At 41.0% G+C, this 18,947-nt stretch overlaps 1 protein-coding gene and 1 long non-coding RNA gene across 2 annotated transcripts in view; one reads left to right on the top strand and one right to left on the bottom strand.

The window, feature by feature from the left end:
* Positions 1 to 18,947, bottom strand: part of cdh13 (cadherin 13, H-cadherin (heart)) — a 1,069,860-nt gene that overhangs the window by 949,728 nt on the left and 101,185 nt on the right. The window lies entirely within an intron of this gene.
* Positions 10,472 to 18,947, top strand: part of LOC122558267 — a 19,774-nt gene continuing 11,298 nt past the window's right edge. Inside the window, exon 1 of the long non-coding RNA XR_006314086.1 lies at positions 10,472 to 10,549. This is a non-coding gene — a long non-coding RNA (uncharacterized LOC122558267). The remainder of the gene's footprint in view (positions 10,550 to 18,947) is intronic.

Below are 18,947 nucleotides of genomic sequence, written 5' to 3' on the forward strand. Positions count from 1 at the left end.
TGTTCCACATATCCTACGAAGAGGCAGGCATAGCTGGGGCCCATGTGGGTGCCCATGGCTACTCCTTTGGTTTGGAGGAAGTGGGAGGATTAGAAAGAGAAGTTGTTCAGGGTGAGGACCAGTTCAGTCAGTCGAAGGAGGGTGTCAGTGGAAGGGTACTGGTTGGTATGGTGGGAAAGGAAGAAGCGGAGGGCTTTGAGTCCTTCGTGATGGGGGATTGATGTGTACAGGGACTGGATGTCCATGGTGAAGATAAGGCGTTGGGGACCGGGGAAGCGAAACTCATGGAGGAGGTGGAGGGCGTGAGTGGTGTCCCGAATGTTGGTGGGGAGTTCTTGGACTAAGGGGGACAGTGATTCAAAAAGAGTTTTCTGGAATTGTTGCATTTGGGATGTAATGAAATGGAGGTTGCTATGAACTTTGATTTCTAATCCTCAATGAATCAGATTATGACAAATACACTGTACATCACTGGAATGCCAGGTGATTTCTGCATCTCTTGTACTAAAAAAAGAAACAGCCTGATTTTCGTCATCCTTACCTCCTTCACTTCTTCCGTTCTGATGTCCCTAGTATGACAACAGCTTATTTATACAGTGCCCTTAATGAAATAATAAAGGTGCTTTACATAAGCAAACGTAAAACCAAATGTGTGACATTGTGCCACACAAGGAGATGAGGTTAAATTATCCAAAGCTTGGGTTTAAAAAGTTATGTTTCAAAGAGAGGGAAAAGGCAGTGGAGAAGTGTCAGGTATTAGCAATTTTTGAGAAGGTGAAACATAGACACACACAAGAATTCTCAGAGGCATGGCATTCTAACCAGAACTCCATCAATAAACACATCAATTTAGATCCCATCTACCTTTGCTTGAAAAAAAAAGAACTGGAAATGACATCACCCACCTTAAGAAACCAAGACCTACAAGTAGAGAGGCAGGACATACCAACAGTCTTCACTGGAGACTCTCATTGCTGATGTTACCTAATATGGCGACAAAAACAAACCTTCAAGCTCAGCGAGCCAACTTACAAACTTAGGTGTAAGGTATGTTTTCCAGGGCTCAAGGTCGAGGCAACTGAAGGCACAGCCATCAATAGTGGAGCAATTAAACTCAGAGTTACACAAAGGGTCAGATGCAGAGGAGACATCTTTGAGGGTAGGGAGGCTGGACAGAGAAACAGGGGACAAAACCATTGAAAAATTTAAAAGCAAGGATAAGAACTTTAAAACCAAGACACTGTTTCAACAGAGATCAACATAGGTCAGTGACTAAAGGGGTGAGAAGGGAATGCAATTTACTGTAAGTTAAAAATATGGGCAGAAGAGTTTTAAAATGGCATCAATTTACAGAGAGCACATAGGATAACCAGTCAGGAGTGCAGTGAGTTAGCTGAGTCTAGAGTGAACCAAGGCATGGAGGGAGTGTTCCAGCAGATGATTTGAGTTGGAGGCAATGTTGAATGATACTCCATTAGTGGAAATTAGTCAGTCAGTCTGAAATGCCAGCATAAACTTTATTAACAGAGCTAACACTGAGCTAACTCTTTTTCTTGTTCTCTGAAAAAGATCACACTGGATTTAAAATATAACTTAGGCCCACTCTCCACAAATGCTGCCAGACTTACTGAATTTATAATATTTTCAGTTTTTGTTTTTATATAACACCCCCACTCCCTCACACACCTACCATTGTTGTGTATGCTTTCAGTCCATCCTCTTGATTCTTCTTAAAACTCATTTTCTTCACAAAATATCTGGTTACTTCTAATCACTCCTTCTTTATTGAAATAGGTAATATTCTAATTTGGTGTTCTGACTGACTCTGCTGGAACTAATTAATATTGCAGGGAGTTATTTTACTACATCAGTCCTGGAGGGCTGTAAGGAGGTTGCTGGGTTATGATGTCAGAGAGCTTAAATGATGATAAAACTGAAAATGTGCAGAACTCCAACTCTAGTGACAAGAATTTGCAGTAACAAAAAAAATCATTGTGACATATTAAGATGCCAGTGCCCATTGCCCAGTGTAATTTTTCTTACTAAAAATCTTAATTTATCTTTATCTTACTAAAAATCTTAATTTATCTTTATCTGAGCATGTTCATGCTTTACGAGAGCTGGAAATTGAGTTCCACATCCAAATTAAATCACATATTCCAAATGGTATTATTTAATCCAGAAAATCAAAGACCCAAACAAAAACTCAAAATGTCTTTTAGAATTAATCTGTATTATTGGAGTTTGTCCCCAGAGCAAGTGGTGTTAAGGAATTGTTGTTTGTGTCCCTCGCACATCTATATTTCTGATAGTTTCAATTCAGTTACTGTAATCATTTATTGACTCTGGGAAAAGGATGAGATTGTTCAAGGAGTGAGGAGTGGATAAGAAAGTAATCAGTTATCTATGCTGAAAGAGTATTGCTGTTTTGTACTGTTGCACTATAGTCCTATAGTCTGAAATGTCTGTTGCTATATATCTGTATTGAGTGACAAAGATATCAACTTGGCACTCACTCTGCTCCAAGAGACAATGCTTCTTAACTGAGCAGTGTAGGTTAGAATGTAGAGCTGGTTGCAAATATAGCTTGTCAGGTCTGTCAAATGCCTTGAATCCAGTAACCCTGAAGAATGGTGAGAATATATCAACCTGTAAGAGTATCGATGTTGTAAAACAAAAGTAATGTAAAAATACAACAAATGCAGACAAAATTGGCTTAAATTATATTCTCAAAGTATATCTATTCCCCTCAGTGATACTGAGCTACATAAGCTTTCAAAATGTATCAAACAAGTAACATAAAGGCTGGGTGATATAAAATGGTAATACACTGCTTTGAGAACACAGACATCAGGAGGTTGGTTTACAGCAAGTCTAAGCCTTGGGCAAAGCAATAAAAGGGAAGTAACCATATACCATGAAAACACATGGGAACACTTTCCATTATTTCATAATGTGTCCAAACAAATGAGTCATCTGAAAATATCAAAAAATCAAATCATTGTGAAGGAAGAAGGTTGTACAATGAGATATCATGCTTTCACTTAGAGCGAGAGCAAGAGTGAGAGCGAAAATTAAAGAGAGAGGGAGAGAAATTATGTATGCCACCTTTGTATGCTGCCTCACTAACTTGCACTCAACCACCACTGTGACCTTCCCTGATAACCTGCATTGATTTTCAGTGAACAGACCTCCTGGACTTACCATGGCCCTCCCACAAACCAAGCTGGAAAGACAGCTGACTGATGGATGATCAGGCCCCTGACTGCTCTTCATATGCAGCTCCCCAAAGGACTTATCTCTAATCACCAGACTGGTGGGACCCTGCATGTGAAGAACTGACCATGACCCCCTTCCCTGGACTGTAGTGACATAGAAAGCCTGAGCCTGACTGCCTCATATGGCTAACTGAGTGGTGTCCAAGCTCCTGAACTGATAACAGGCACTGCCTCAGACTGGCTGGACTGTGACCTCCTGACTGATGACAGTCCTCCTTGATATGACCGAGGACTATTCTATCTAGAGTTCAAGACATGGTCGTTTAGTTGAAATGTATTCAAAGTGTTTGCTGAGTAAACTACTGGCACATATTGCATGCGTGTCACACAGCAACATGTCCATCACTTTGACTGTTCATGACCTGGTGACCATGACAAAAAGAATTGTCCTAACTCTGGAACAACATGGATTATGGTGAGAAGTCTGGGAAAATAAAAACACAAAATCTTTTATCAGAAATCCCCAAATCCAAAACGCTCCGAAATCTGAATGTTTATTTCATGAAGTTTTTTTTTTCTCACTAATAAGATTGTTTGGTGTACAAACTTTTAACCCAACTCCACACCTACTTGATGCAGTTCACTTAGATGCAATATGTGGGAGGATTGGCCCAGCACTGGCAGACCTCAATTCTGTTTCAGGGCCTGGTTTTCTGCTATTTGGTAAGATTTTTAAAAATTTCACCATCAAACTGTCACTTATTCTGAAATTCAAGAAATTCTGAATTCTGAAAACTGGCTGGTCCAGAGCATTTTGATAAAGGGTTGGCACCTGTAGTATTTGCAATGAAATAATTATAGAGTCATAGATATGCACAGCACAGAAACAGACCCTTCGGTCCAACTTGTTCATGCCGACCAGATCTCTCAACGCAATCTAGTCCCACCTGCCAGTAGCTGGTCCATATCCCTCCAAATCCTTCCAATCATATAACCATCCAGATGCCTTCTAAATGTTGCAATCGTACCAGCCTCCACCACTTCCTCTGGCATCTTATTCCATGCATGTACCACCCAGTCCGTGAAAAAGTTGCCCCGTAGGTCTCTTTTATATCTTTCCCCTCTCACCCTAAACCTATGTCCTCTAGTTCTAGACTCCCCGACTCCTGAGAAGAGACTTTGTCTATTTATCCTATCCATCCCCCTCATGATTTTGTAAACTACTATAAGATCACCCTTCAGCCTTCGACACTCCAGGGAAAACAGCCTCAGCCTATTCAGTCTCTCCCTATAGCTCAAATCTTCCAACCCTGGCAACATCATTGTAAATCCTTTCTGAACCCTTTCAAGTTTCAAGGGTTGTTGTCGGCTGCAAAGGGACTTAGATATGATGCAGAGCTAGGCTGAGGAGTGGCAGATGGAGTTCAACCCTGTCAAGTGTGAGGTTGTCCATTTTGGAAGGACAAATAAGAATGCGGAATACAGGGTTAACGGTAGGGTTCTTAGTAAGGTGGAGAAGCAGAGGGATCTTGGGGTCGATGTTCATAGATCTTTGAAAGTTGCCACTCAGGTGGATAGAGCTTGTAAGAAGGCCTATGGTGTATTAGCGTTCATTTGCAGAAGGATTGAATTCAAGAGTCGTGAGGTGATGTTGCAGATGTATAGGACCTTGGTAAGGCCACATTTGGAGTACTGTGTGCAGTTCTGATCACCTCATTTTAGGAAAGATGTGGAAGCTTTGGAAGGGGTGCAGAAGAGATTTACCAGGATGTTGCCTGGAATGGAGAATAGGTAGTACGAGGATAGGTTGAGAGTGCTAAGCCTTTTCTCATTGGAACGGCGAAGGATGAGGGGTGACTTGATAGAGGTTTATAAGATGATCAGGGGAATAGATAGAGTAGACAGTCAGAGACTTTTTCCCTGCGTACAACAGAGTGTTACAAGGGGACATAAATTTAAGGTGAAGGGTGGAAGGTATAGGGGGGATGTCAGGGGTAGGTTCTTTACTCAGCGAGTGGTGGGGGCATGGAATGCGCTACCTGTGGGAGTGGCAGAGTCAGAATCATTGGTGACCTTTAAGCAGCAATTAGATAGGTACATGGATAGGTGCTTAAGCTTGGACAAATGTTCGGCACAACATCATGGGCCGAAGGGCCTGTTCTGTGCTGTACTGTTCTATGTTCTATGTTCGATGTTCTAAGTTTCACAACATCTTTCCGATAGAAAGGAGACCAGAATTACACACAATATTCCAAAAGTGGCCTAACCAATGTCCTGTACAGCCGCAAAATGACCTCCCAACTCCCGTACTCAATACTCTGACCAACAAAGGAAAGCATATCAATATCCTATGTGCCCAGGAATGACATTGACAACCAATGTAGAATGTTCAGTCAGGTTTGCAATGTGGCATACTTACATGTATAGGAAGCAACATAAGAAATGCAAAGAGCTATATTCTTTGCAAGCAGGAATAACAGTACACATATTGTGGCTGTTTCGACTTAAGCAGAAATGCCTATTTTCTGATTTAATTCCTGAGGGTCTTAACCAATCACAGACAATCTGCCCAGTTTAAACTTAAACCAAGTTCAAAAGTTAACTCTCAAACATTCAACTGTTGCATCCTCCATGTTATTACCTCTGTCAATCAACACTCTCTTCTTATAAAAGTATAAAATGTTTTTACCCTTTACAGTGGTATTCTTGCCAATGTCCTTGTGAGTGCAAAATGAAGAATTTCAATATATTGTGCATTTTTTCAACTCTCGAACAGTTATTTGATGGTGTTATATTTTTCTCATTTCAAGATTTTTCTTTGATATTTTAGGGGAACCAAACAATAATTTGACCATGATGTATTGTTGTTGTCCTCTATCCAAATGCCTGCTTGAAACTGTTCATACTTGAATCTCCTGCAGCTTTACACATGTTTCTGTGTTATACAACTTTGGTACGTTGCATGCTTAATCTATCCTCCTTTTGGAATAATCTTATTTTTCTCCTTTACTTTTTTTTGCCCATCTCAATGGGTTCACAGTTAGTTCAAAAATCAGAGACCTATTCTGCTTCAGTCTACCAGAATCCCTCAGATTCAGGTTCCTGCTAACAACCTTTTTTTTTTGTTCAAAAAAGAATATGTTGGAATGTCCTTTGAATTTACTGTTGATGATTCTGTTAAGTGATTCTGATAAAGTTTGTGATTTTAGATGGAATATACAGCATTCCATAAGATCATTTATTTCTATCAAACCATAATTACAAACCATCATTTAGTTAAACATTTCAAGATCTTGCTATAAATTGTCTATGAAACAACTACAATGAGTACATGCACAAATGACGACAATTGAAGACTTGCCGAGAATATTTATTTATGGTGTAGGCCTACAAATGTCACAATGTTGGTCTTGTACAAGGTTACTTTGCCCTTGGGTTTTTTTTTGTTAGAGAGGTAATTCACCAGGCTCCATAATGTCTGAAGTTTGAATGGTTCATTGGGACCTTGTTGTTTACCCTAACAGGTAGTGCTTCAGACCAAAAGCTTGAAAGCTTTTGAAGAACTGGTATAATCTTGGGGGCATGGCCAGCTCTCCAGCTGTGCAGTTTAATTCAGTTCAGGACTGAGTAGAGTAAAAGCCACGGGGGAAACTAGAATTCTTCCCTCTGTCCATCTGATTTTGAACTATAAGTTGCCTGTGCCATTTTTTACTATTTGTACAAAGGGATGTGTGTATTATGACTGTTGCAAGTATTTTCGGAACAGCATCATTATCCATTGGAGAGGATAATCTATCAGGTATTCTGTTTTCTGTTCTTTGTGTTTCATGCCATAATTTTGGAAATAAATTTTGTTTGTTTAAAACTTGGCAGTCAACCCAGCTGATTTACTCCAGGAATATCCCCTATACACCTAGTTAAACAAACAGCAAAGTTGTGGTCTGGGCTACCTGCTTCAAAATATTTTGAGGGGCCTGGCCTAGTCCATAACAGATTGGGGGCTCTTTGCAGGATTTAAATAGCGAGTGGTAGGTGTTAGTGTCTTTTATTTCAGTTGTTGATTTGGTTGGTTTAAACAGCACTCAGAGAGCAATAGCTCTTTCAGTCACCAAGGAGTTTCTGGAGGTGGAAGAAGTGACCTTGGGAGTTTTACAAAAGGCAAATAAGACCAAGCTGTGGGAATCAATAGAGAAGCTGGAGTCAAATTTACCTCCTAATATGAGGAAAGATGAGATGATTTCAGCAGTAGCTCAATATTTAAGGGAAAGGAAAAGTAGATTTCGTTGAAGATCATAAGGAGAACTTACCACAGGGTGAAAAGGAAACCCTTGAGGGGAACAAAAAGTAAAAATCTCCAGAGGTTTCATTGCAATAATGTAGGCCACATGAAATCAGTGTTGGTTGGCTAGGAAAAGCACAAGAAAGCCATACGGGGGAAAGCAGGATAAGTGTAGAAGTTTTGTTGGAATGGTGACAGAAAGCATAGTGGAAGCTAGAAAGCTGCATCAGAGTGCACAAGCTGATCACAGCTTGGTTAAGGAGGAAGTGCTAGATCTGCTTAAAGAATACAACTGCAATGGTAAAGTTTATTCACACAGGCCAGGAGTGGCAGGTTAAGAGGTTACAACATTAAGGGACACAGGATCCTCTCAGTCTGTGATGCTGAAGGATAAGGAGATATGTACTCCTGAAGAATTATTGCCAGAAAAGGTACTGGTAACAGGAATTCATGGTGAGTCAAAATCACTCAATTATGTAAAATGAGGCGAGAGTGTCCAGAGAAGAGAGGAGAATTGGTGGTAGGAGTACTGGACAAACTCTCAGCTCCAGGAATATAATTTGTCCTTGTGAATGATATAGCTATTCATTGGTAGGTGTATTGCCTACTATAGTTGAAAAACCAGTGGAGACTCAAGTAACTGAAGCTTGGGAATCTTCCTTGATTGCGCAGTAACGAGGGCACAGAGTCACCAGTTGAAGCAGAAGAGATCAAAGTGTACAGATAAGGAAGCTAAAGTGGCATTAGAAAAAAGTGTGCTTGATCAGTTAACTGAGATAAAACAGGAGCAAATAAATGATCATGCAAATATCGTTAGCTCTGTAAAAAGGCATCGATTTGCAGCAGAAAGATGAACATTTAAAACAGTTGGATCAAAAGGCATACACATAGAAAGAATTTGAATGTATTCCTGTGTGTTATTACCTGAAAAATGATATCTTAATGAGGAAATGGAGACCATCACATATTCAAGACGAGAAATGGGTAGAGATTCATCAAATTGTATTGCCAGTCGGGTATAGAAGGGTGGTGTTGCAACTGATGCATGAGCTACCATTAGGAGGTCATTTCAGAGTGAGGAAAACACAGGCTAAACAAAGACATTTTACTGGCCTGAACTGCACAAGGACGTAGTTGAATTTTGCCAGACATGTCATACATGTCAGGTAATAGGAAAACCGCAGGTGATAATAAAATATGCACCTTTAATACATATTCCTGCATATGAGGAACCTTTTACAAGAGTCTTAATTGATTGCATAGGTCACCTACCCCAAACAAAAAGTGAGAATCAGTATTTGTTAACAATAATGGATGTATCAATGAGATTTCCAGAGGCTGTTCTATTCTGTAATAGCACAGCTAAAATGATTGTAGCAAAAAGTGAATTTGCCAAAGTCCAAGTCACCTTCCTGGACCATGTTACTGGACATGGACAAATGGCCCCACAGGATGCGAAAATGAAAGTAATTAGGGAATCTCCCACACCATTGACAAAAAGAGCTGTACTACGACTCCTGGGATTGAGTGGATATTACCGAAATTTTGTACTGCACTTTAGCAGAACGGCTGCTCCAATCACCGAATTGTTAAAAAAGGGCAAGTGGTTTCAGTGGACAGTGGAGTGTCAGAAGGTGGTTGACAGCCTATAAACTGTGTTAACCACTGCCCCAGTATTAGCCACACCAGATTACACAAAGCCTTTCAAGGTGGCTATTGATGCCAGCAATCTGAGTGTCAGTGCTGTGCTCCTGCAGCTAATAAACTTGAAAGACCCTGCACAAACAACAAGCAAAACTCATGTAATTTACAAAATATTGTGTGAGGACTGTAACAAACACTACATTGGACAAACAGGCAGAAAACTAGCCACCAGGATACATGAATATCAACTAGCCACAAAATGACGTGACCCTCTCTCACTCGTATCCTTACATACAGATAAGGAAGGACACCATTTTGATTGGGTCAACACATTCACCCGAGGACAAGCCAAACAGACACGCACGAGAATTCCTAGAAGCATGGCATTCCAATCTGAACTCTATCAACAAACACATTGAGTTAGACCCCATTTACTACCCCTGAGAAAAAGAACAAGAAATGACATCGCCACCCCAAAAAAACACAAACATATAAATGGAAAGCAGGAATCAGCAGCACTGCTTCACCTGGAGGCCTACTGAAGATGTTACCTAGCAGGGTGATAAAATATCTGGAAATGAATCTTCCAGCTCAACGAGCAAACCCACATCCAGAACCTAAACCTGAGCTACAAATCTTCTCAAAACTCTCAAAGATACTTTAAGCTTGGTGTTGGTACTACAACATTTCTGTGCTGAGATTACCAGCAATGCTTCTGAGACAATTGTATATACTGATCATAACCCATTGACCTTTGTGGAGAAATTTAAGGACAAAAGTGCCAGACTGTTTGGATGGGGATTGCTATTACAGCCATTCAATTTGAAAATTGTGCATGTGGCTGCTTGAGAAAATATGATCACCGATGCATTGTTGAGACTCAAGTGAGAAAAAGAGGTGTTCGATGGTGGGAGAACCACAGACAGAATCCAAATGTAATTGTGCATGTTTGCATGTTTATAGTTAGTTAATGTATATGAGTATTTAAACTACTAACCAATTTTTTTTTAGGGTTTTGAAAAACGAAGCCATCTTTCGTGATTGATGGCTTTTTTCAGGGGGGAGGTGTCACATATTGGTCTTGTACAAGGTTACTTTGCCCTTGAGGTTTTTTTGTGCCAGAGAGAGGGTAATTGGCCAGGCTCCATTGTGTCTGGAGTTTGAATGGTTCATTGGGGCTTTGTTGCTTAGCCTAAAAGGTAGTGCTTCAAACCAAAAGCTTGAAAGGTCTTTTGAAAGATTGGTATAGTCATGGGGCGTGGCCAGCTCTCTAGTTGTGTAGTTCAATTCAGTTCAGGGGTGAGCTGAGTAAGAGTCACAGGGGAAACTGGAAGCCTTCTCTCTGCCCTTCTGATTTCAAACCAAGTTGCCTATGCCATTTTTTACTGTTTTTGCTAAGGGATGCATTGTAAGTATTTTCGGAATAGCATCATTAAGTCAGGTTTAGAGAGATATTCTGTTTTCTGTTCTGTGTGTTTCATTCTGAAATTTTGTAAATAAATTTTGTTTGTTTAAAACTTGGAAGTCAACCCAGCTAACATACTCTGGGAATATTCCACTATACACCTATGATTTTACATTGATGTCCTGTTAAAGCTCGCGAGTATGGAACAAATGATGATTAGGAACCTAACGCCCCTCCCCCACTGTTAATGGGACCTGATTTCTTGGGTTATTTGGGGTGGCACGGTGGCTCAGTGATTAGCACTGCTGCCTCACAGCACCAGATTCGATTCCAGCCTCGGACAACTGTCTGTGTGGAGTTTGCACATTCTCCCTGTTTCTGTGTTTCCTCTGGGTGTTCTGGTTTCCTCCCACAGTCCAAAGATGTGCAGGTCAGGTGAATTGGCTATGCTAAATTGCCCATAGTGTTAGGTGTATTAGTCAGAGGGAAATGGGTTTGGGTGGGTTACTCCCCGAAGGGTCGGTGTGGACTGGTTGAGCCGAAGGGCCTGTTTCCATGCTGTAGGAAATCTAATCTAAACAAATAGCAAAGTTAACCCTGGGCTACCCTGCTTAAAAATGTTTAAGGAATCATAATATCAATGCTTGTGCGGCAGAATGAAGCCCTGGTCATTTATTAATAATCTCCCAATATTTATTCTAAATTACTTGTAAAATAATAGGTTAGAGAATCAGTACACACCCAGACACTTTTCTTAGCTTTTTGCTCAGGCAAAGGCTGTCTTTTAACAGCAAAATGATCATTTCAATTATAAAATCTAAGGTTCATTCACAAAAGAGGGAAAAAAAACTTGTTAATTAGTGATTTCCAGAAACGGAACAATGCAGTTTGTTTAAAAAATACTTATACTTACTCTCCTACAAATAAAAAATCTAAAGCCCAGGAGATTAAAATATCTCCACCAAAATACACACTTGGATATTCACAGTCCATTTTGTTTTTAGTAAAGATAATTTCAATTTTTTTTTTGAACAGAAGGACTTCTGCATACACAAAACAAAGGATATACAACAGGTGAGGCACATAAACCTGTGCTCACATAGCTCTTCAAAGTTAAATGACTTTGTGATATGTCCTACCTCTAAAGCAGTGTTCAGAATTAAAGGAAGAATGAATCGTCTGAGCTGGATATTATTAGTGCATGTGGGAGATTTGTTAGATCTGAAGCAGCCATTTTGTCATATGTTAAAAGCCTGGAAGCCATTTTTGATTCTCATATTAGTGTCTGCTTGCTAAACTGATAATTTTCCAGGCTCAGTGAGGTGGTTGGCCTTGCAGTGTACTCATGCCTGATAAATGAATACTTTCCCAGGATGGGAATGCTTTTCTTTTACAAGAACCTATTGTATACTGTTTATCAGCTCCTAACCAACACTGTCCAGACACTCCTTGACTGAGGCTAGTGACTGGGCAATGTGCCTAACCTGCTCAATATACTGCAATTATACTATAACCTATGCAATCACGCAACTCTCTGTATCTCGTCGGAGTGAGTTGTGACCATTAGGTCAACTTCTCTCTCCCCGTGAGCCCACGAACAAACAGATAATAACTCAAGGTTTGTATGGTGCGATATATTGTTCCCCTAAATTTGACCGTTATGAGGGAGTCATCCACTGCATCATTCATTTAATCCCCAACATTTGGCGTAGCCTGCAGAACCTATTTTACTTCATGAGGTTTCCTGGACTTTTCTCGATTTTGCACAACCTCCCTGTGTCAGCAGGTTTGTTTTTTTTGGGACAAGACAGGAGATGAGGTTTCCTCCCTGAGTCAGCGATAAGACGGGAGAGTTGTTTTCATCACTGGTGGTGTTTCCCTCAGGCACAAGATGGAGTGGGTAGGTTTGGGCTGTGACGACGGAGACTGGTAGTTTTAGTTTTGATCCTTCAGGATCTGACATGACACCTTGAGCTGCTAGCAATGTGCTGCAGCAAGGAAGGTTGCGTTTGGAAACTTCTCCAAAGTCCCCCTGGCAGTTTGTAGCCGTTCCTCCTCTGAGCCAACAAGCGTGAGTAGGGAACTGGGTTCCCTTGTAGCTATGGACTGTTGTGAGACGCTGAGACAAGATTGGGTTGAAGGAGACCGCACGGACTTTGTGATTAATTCGGTGGCGTTCACCTTGAGTTGTACGCTGGGATCCCAAGTTCTGGTATCTGTCTCTGCTTCTCTGTTGTATTTGTTTTTGGCTTGGCTTGTCTTGCTTTGCTGCTTTGTCTTGTTTGTCTGCGAGGTTTTGTTCTATTTGTTTTGGTGTTTGTTCTTTGCTTCTTGTTTGTTTGCTTCCAGGGTAGTGGGATTGCTGAACTCTAAATGCAAGAGAAGGGCTGTCCCTGGGGACAAGTAAATCTTGTCTCACTGAGCAGGGTGGCCCACATCTGGCTATTGTCTCAACACAGTAGTGCCATGGTAAATATGTTCGAATCAAGAGTAAGGTAGGAAATACCCTGGTCCTGCCAGGTCACTGGCTGATATTGTTTGAGAGATGAAATATAGAGGGTGAATGCTGCTTTTGTTGCATCCAAAAAAAAAGAAAATCTGGCCAGGGACACAATGCTGTTAGAAATGCTGTTATAATTCTCGCTACTCGGCCACAAGATACTAGTGAGTACACAACAGGGTCCTAGTGTCCAGACGGAAAGTGATGCTGAGAGCATCTCACGCTTTACAAAATTAGTAATAAAGAATTTGCTTGCCCCAGGGTATTGACAGGTGAAACCCCATTTGATAAGCCCTGGACCCATTCCGAGATCCACGTCATACTTCAAGATGCCCCCAATCCATTCGAATGCCCAACATTATTTTTAATTGGCTAGTACAAATCTGCAGTAATTATAGTTGCTTGCTTCAGGATGTACAGTCTTTAATGAATTTGGCAAATGGAACACATTGGGCAACTATTAAAGACTCTGCTGTATTTCCCCTGGGTTGTGGACTAATGCAAAGGCACGAACGGCTTGCCTTGAAAATATTGTTAGAATTGCAAATGGAACGGCTGAGAGGTATTTAGATTTTGCCCACTTGGTTAAGCAGCTATATGTCACAGCCAGGATTTATGAGGCTGAACTCCCAAACTTTGATTGTTCTAGAATGTGAGTGCCTCATTACCCTTATAAGCAAGAATTAAAGAAAAGCTAAAAACTGAGATATGACAAAAGTTGAAAAATGTTTGTGTGGGTGCGAGAGAGAGAGAGAGAGAGAGAGAGAAAGAAAGACTGACTCAACCCTGATTCCCTGCAGCTTGTAGAAAGTTTAACCCTTTGTGATTCGGTTTGAATGCACATTTGTTTGTTGGTGATTGAAGGTTTGTGTTTTGTTCCCTGGAGCTCGAGATCTGAGACTGTTTTGAATTTGATTTGCATTTTGGGAATTTAAGATGATTTCTTTTAAGATTAAGGAACCATCAGTGATTATGAAATTAAATATTAACCCATCCCCCCCCCCGCATTCTTCTTACAGGCCATGACTGCCCTACTGTCAATTTCTAACTAATCACTTTTTATGCTTACATGAAAGCCAATCTTATTTAATTTCAAATCAGTTTAATATTGTGGAATATAGGTAAAGTAGTGTTACTTCTGCAATTATAATTACTTATGCAAGGTAAATGAACTCACACAGTGTGTAATTGTTTCAACTAAGAGCTGAGTCAACTAGAATGCAAACTATGTGGAGGAAATACATAATTGTTTATGTATTAGCTAAAATTGTATGCAAGAATGAAACGTGACTGCAAAACAATGATAGATGTTACAGACAAATAGATAAGGTGCTGTGAGGATGTAGGTTAAGCCAGATATGCTTGCACAAGCAGTAGTTATAAGCATCTGTTTCCCACTTTTACAGAAACACAGGAACAAACCCCAATTAGAAGGTCATAAGGATCAGTATGGTTGGGGAAAGCACAGATGGAGGGAGTAAATAATACCTAACAATGGGCCACAGCAGGATGTGGTCAAACGGCCTTGTGAGGCCAGAAATAAGCATTTTGTCACAGATAAGGCCGGATAAGGCAAGAGATAGACAGGAGTAATGGGCGCTGGTCTTAGAGAGGTGGGAGATGTAAACGGGGAGGAGCAATGGGATAAAAAAAAGAAACCAAATTACATAAATATCGTGTATTCGTTGAATTCGGTGTGTGTGTGTCCCTGCCTTGTAGACAGTGGACATCGCACCTTCTTGCAAGGGTAAAATAAATGACACTACTGATTCAGATCTTGTCTCGGACTGAAATTATTGAAGTGAGTGAGCTTTGTTTCTCACAATATGGAGGAAGCTGACATTACAATCTTTTTAAAATGAATCTGCATTATTTGATATCAGTATAAACTTGCTCTCAAATTCCCCATTATGTCATGCTCCTGCCAAAGATCATTTTCATCCCTCTCACTTCTATGTGTTGGACTAATGAAAGGATTGACTAAAGGAAGTAAAGCAGTAGCATTAAACCTGGGCCTCAGGTGCAGAATCATTCTATTCCAGGATGACAACAGGTCTCTGCTCAATTTTTAATTATAATCTAAATCTAACATTGAGGAAAATCATTTCAGACTTTAACATTTGCTCATTGAGTGGAGGAATTGCATGAACTTTATTTAATTTAGTTAAATATTGTAAAACCGGAAGTATGAAGATCGATCCAAAATATCCCAAACCAACAGTATTATTTTTAGAAAATGCAACAAACCGATTTAATCTTTGTTTCAGACTTGTTTGTTTCCACTTAATTTTAAGACTACTGCATCTCATTGGTGATTGAGTGCCAGTCATAGCCTTATTCGATATCAGTTTCCCTCTCTCACTGAGAATTGAAGTTTCAGTTCAATATTATGTTGTGATAAATCATGTAACAAAATTAATATCCTATTGTAAATATCTGCATCTTTAGATTTGGCCATTATTTGTGCATTAGAAGTATTTTGATACCATGTGAGTAGAGAAGACCTTTTAATGCTGCTGTAGTCACTTCACAGCCTATAGCATTGTAAATGAGCAATGATTGGTCAGAACCACTTAAGGAACCTATTCTGGAATTAAAATTAAGGGACTAGAACCAGTAATTATAATGGATTTCAGAGTTGGAAACTGTGTACATTTTATATTTTAAATACTGAATTTAAATGAATGAATTTCCAGTTTATATTGATGACTTTTAAAATGTCTTAGTCACTTGTTCAGTTTCCACCTCTAAATTACCTCTGTTATTTTTTAATAATCAATTGTATTAGCCCTGAATCACAAAATCAGAATTAATTGTCAGGATCGCTTGGTTTTCTTCCTTTACACATTGTCAGTGACCTGTCTCATTGCCTCATGGTTAATTCGAAGCGTGGCTGCATTAATTCATTGCTAATTAAAGAATGGAAAGATACCTGACTGGCCAGTTGAAGGAATTCTGCACATGATTGGGGGATAGAGGTATGTATAGCAGATGGAACTTGCAAAAGCTGGGAGATGTTCAAAGCTGACTGTGAATGGGTAGATAAAAACACAAAGGGAACATGAGAAACAGTGTAAGGTCACTAAGGCTGAGGAAAATACCAACAGGGTTAAAGCAACAACTCTCTCAAATAAAGAACAGATTCTACTCAGAATACCGAGCCTTTGTCTGGCAAACTGACCCTATTTGAGGACGGGGATGGCACTGATAGGGATGAGGATGGAGATTTTATTCCTGGATATCTGCTGAGCCCCAAATACCTTGTGATTGTCCCCAGCAGACCCCCTTATTACAAACCTTTTCTTCATTTTGAAAATGAAGCGTCCAGTCTTCATTGCTGATATCATGGTGATGAGCGGCCTGAGCCATCCTAACCCAGGGTACATCCCAGGAATCAGAGTAATGAAGCATGCCCCTGATCACAAGAACAAACTAGTCCAATTTGCTCAATATGTTCAAAGGATGATAGAGATATAAACGCAGCAAAATTCTGGGAGTAGCCTGAATACGAATGGCTTGTGTTATTAGACTGAAATAAGTGGCCATCAGTCTGACGGAAGGGGTATTCACCCTACATTTGAAAAAATGAACGAGAAGCTGATTCACCTTTGTTTAACCCTGTGCTTTTGCAATGTCTTCCTCCTGGTGTCACTAACATAATCTGGACAAACAATATGAACGAGTCCAGGAATTTCCAGTCACAAATGAGGTGAGCGGTAGTTTTCTATTGGGATGGTCAGAACCAGACTGAACCACAAAGCAAGTTACAGGTAAAACCGATTATATCCAGCACCTCCGCGAACCCAAACGCCGTGTGCCAGTCCTGACAGGGTTGATTGGGACCAGGACACCCACTGGGGGTGGAACCTACCTCAGATGCCCTCCCAGCGACCACTGCTGAGCAACCCTTTCCCAAGGGGACCCTGGAAATGGGGACAGGCAGGCCCCAGTATTACACCTTCAGGACTGGGAACAAGAAAGCAAAATCCCCCCAGGGACAAATGGCTGCCCTTGCTTTAACCGCGGAAATGTAGCTACTGGGGAGTGATGTGCCTTTAATGTTACCTTGGAGCTAACGCGGGGATCGACATGCTTGCATCCTCGCAAAAGGAATATCTGTTAAAATGCACTGACTCTTTGTTGTGCTTTTGGTGTGACCCATGATTACAGAGCCTTATGGGAACATGGAGGATTTAACCTCCACGGGGCAGCCAGTAGTAATGCTCTTTTGTCCAATCTATCTGGCAGTTATCAAGATGTTCGGCTCACGCTGAGGCAACTGATACAGTCTCCAAAGAAGTGAACAGATAGATGCTGCTGCCAAGCAGGTAGCCTTACACCCCAAACATGTGGTCCCATTGGGTCCCCAGCAAAACCTAGATAGAGACAATATGGGGACAGACATGCCAGACCTGGGGAAGTCCCCGGCTGAAGAGCACAAACTATGGCCTCAAATAGGGTACTCCCTTGATACTCAAACCAAAATGTGGGTGAGCCAGACTGGACAGGCTTGTGTTCCTTCTTTGCTTATTTTAGTTGATTATGTGGATATTTGTACACACTTGGGCAAAGAGGGAATGGTTAATACTCTATTACAAACTTGGTGGCACCCAGATTTTCAGAAAACAGCTAGGAAAAGAGCTGGAGCGTGTTACATTTATAAACAAATGAGACGCATGCTATCAGAGGGATACTCTGTGTTTGTTAACCACTTCCTTTCCTGGTGGGCTATTTTTCATTTGTCCACAACTTGCTTTTATCGAATCACTTCACACCCATTGTTACAAATATTGTCTAATAATAGTAGATGTATTTAGTAGATGATTCAAAACCAACCCAGTGACTGACGCAGCTGCCACTATAGTGTTGGACAAGTGGGAAATATTAGCATCTGTTATCCAAAACTCTTCAAAGTTTACATTCACAGGTACGCCAAGCCTAAGAATTAGGAACAGGGCATATTGGAGCCAAGGTGGAAAGGCCCATTCCTAGTCCTGCTGGTCACCCGTTCAGCAGTCAAGGTCAAGAGGAAGCCGCATGGACGCACAGGACACAAAGCAAAAGAGCGTCCCCCCTGGAGGAACACCAGAAGCCTCCGGCAGCAACACATCTTCAGCCTTCATCCATGAATGGCTCAGCCTGATCATTCTGCCTTTCACCACAGTCTTTTTTTTTTTATCTTTCTTTCACTAAGTATATTTGACTGGGGCCCTGTGGACAGCCTAGTGGCTTCTAACAAAAGGGAATTGCATTTCAACACTTTTCTTCATATGACATACCTTTATCCACAAAAGGTCAACCGCTCTGGCTGCTGGGTCTGTGCCCATATTCCCATCCAATCCAAAGGAGGGATTCCCCTGAGATCCATACTTTTTAATGATTCTGACACGGGTGAATGGTAGTTGCATCAGGGTTATTCTGTTGCTGATATAGCTTTTCGCATCCCCTAGTTTCCTTAGGTTGGTCAGCATCCCAAACTCTTATGGGAATAACACTCACCTCCATTGGCGATCAGCGTAATCTCTCACATGCACCCCTCTCTATGTTCCTCACCAATCTCACAGCCATGACTGCACCCCTAGGAAGTATTTGTGTTAAAAGCAAACATCCTTTGGATGGCAAGCTGGTTTCAGTAGGTGAAAATGTGTTGCTGGAAAAGCGCAGCAGGTCAGGCAGCATCCAGGGAACAGGAGAATCGACGTTTCGGGCATAAGCCCTTCTTCAGGAATGAGGAAAGTTTGTCCAGCAGGCTAAGATCAAAGGTAGGGAGGAGGGACTAGGGGGAGGGGTGTCAGAAACGTGATAGGTGGAAAGAGGTCAAGGTGAGGGTGATAGGTCAGACTGGGGTGAGGGCGGAGAGGTCGGGAAGAAGATTGCAGGTTAGGAAGGCGGTGCTGAATT

This window comes from Chiloscyllium plagiosum, chromosome 17 (genome assembly GCF_004010195.1).
Source record: "Chiloscyllium plagiosum isolate BGI_BamShark_2017 chromosome 17, ASM401019v2, whole genome shotgun sequence".
Lineage (NCBI taxonomy): Eukaryota > Metazoa > Chordata > Chondrichthyes > Orectolobiformes > Hemiscylliidae > Chiloscyllium > Chiloscyllium plagiosum.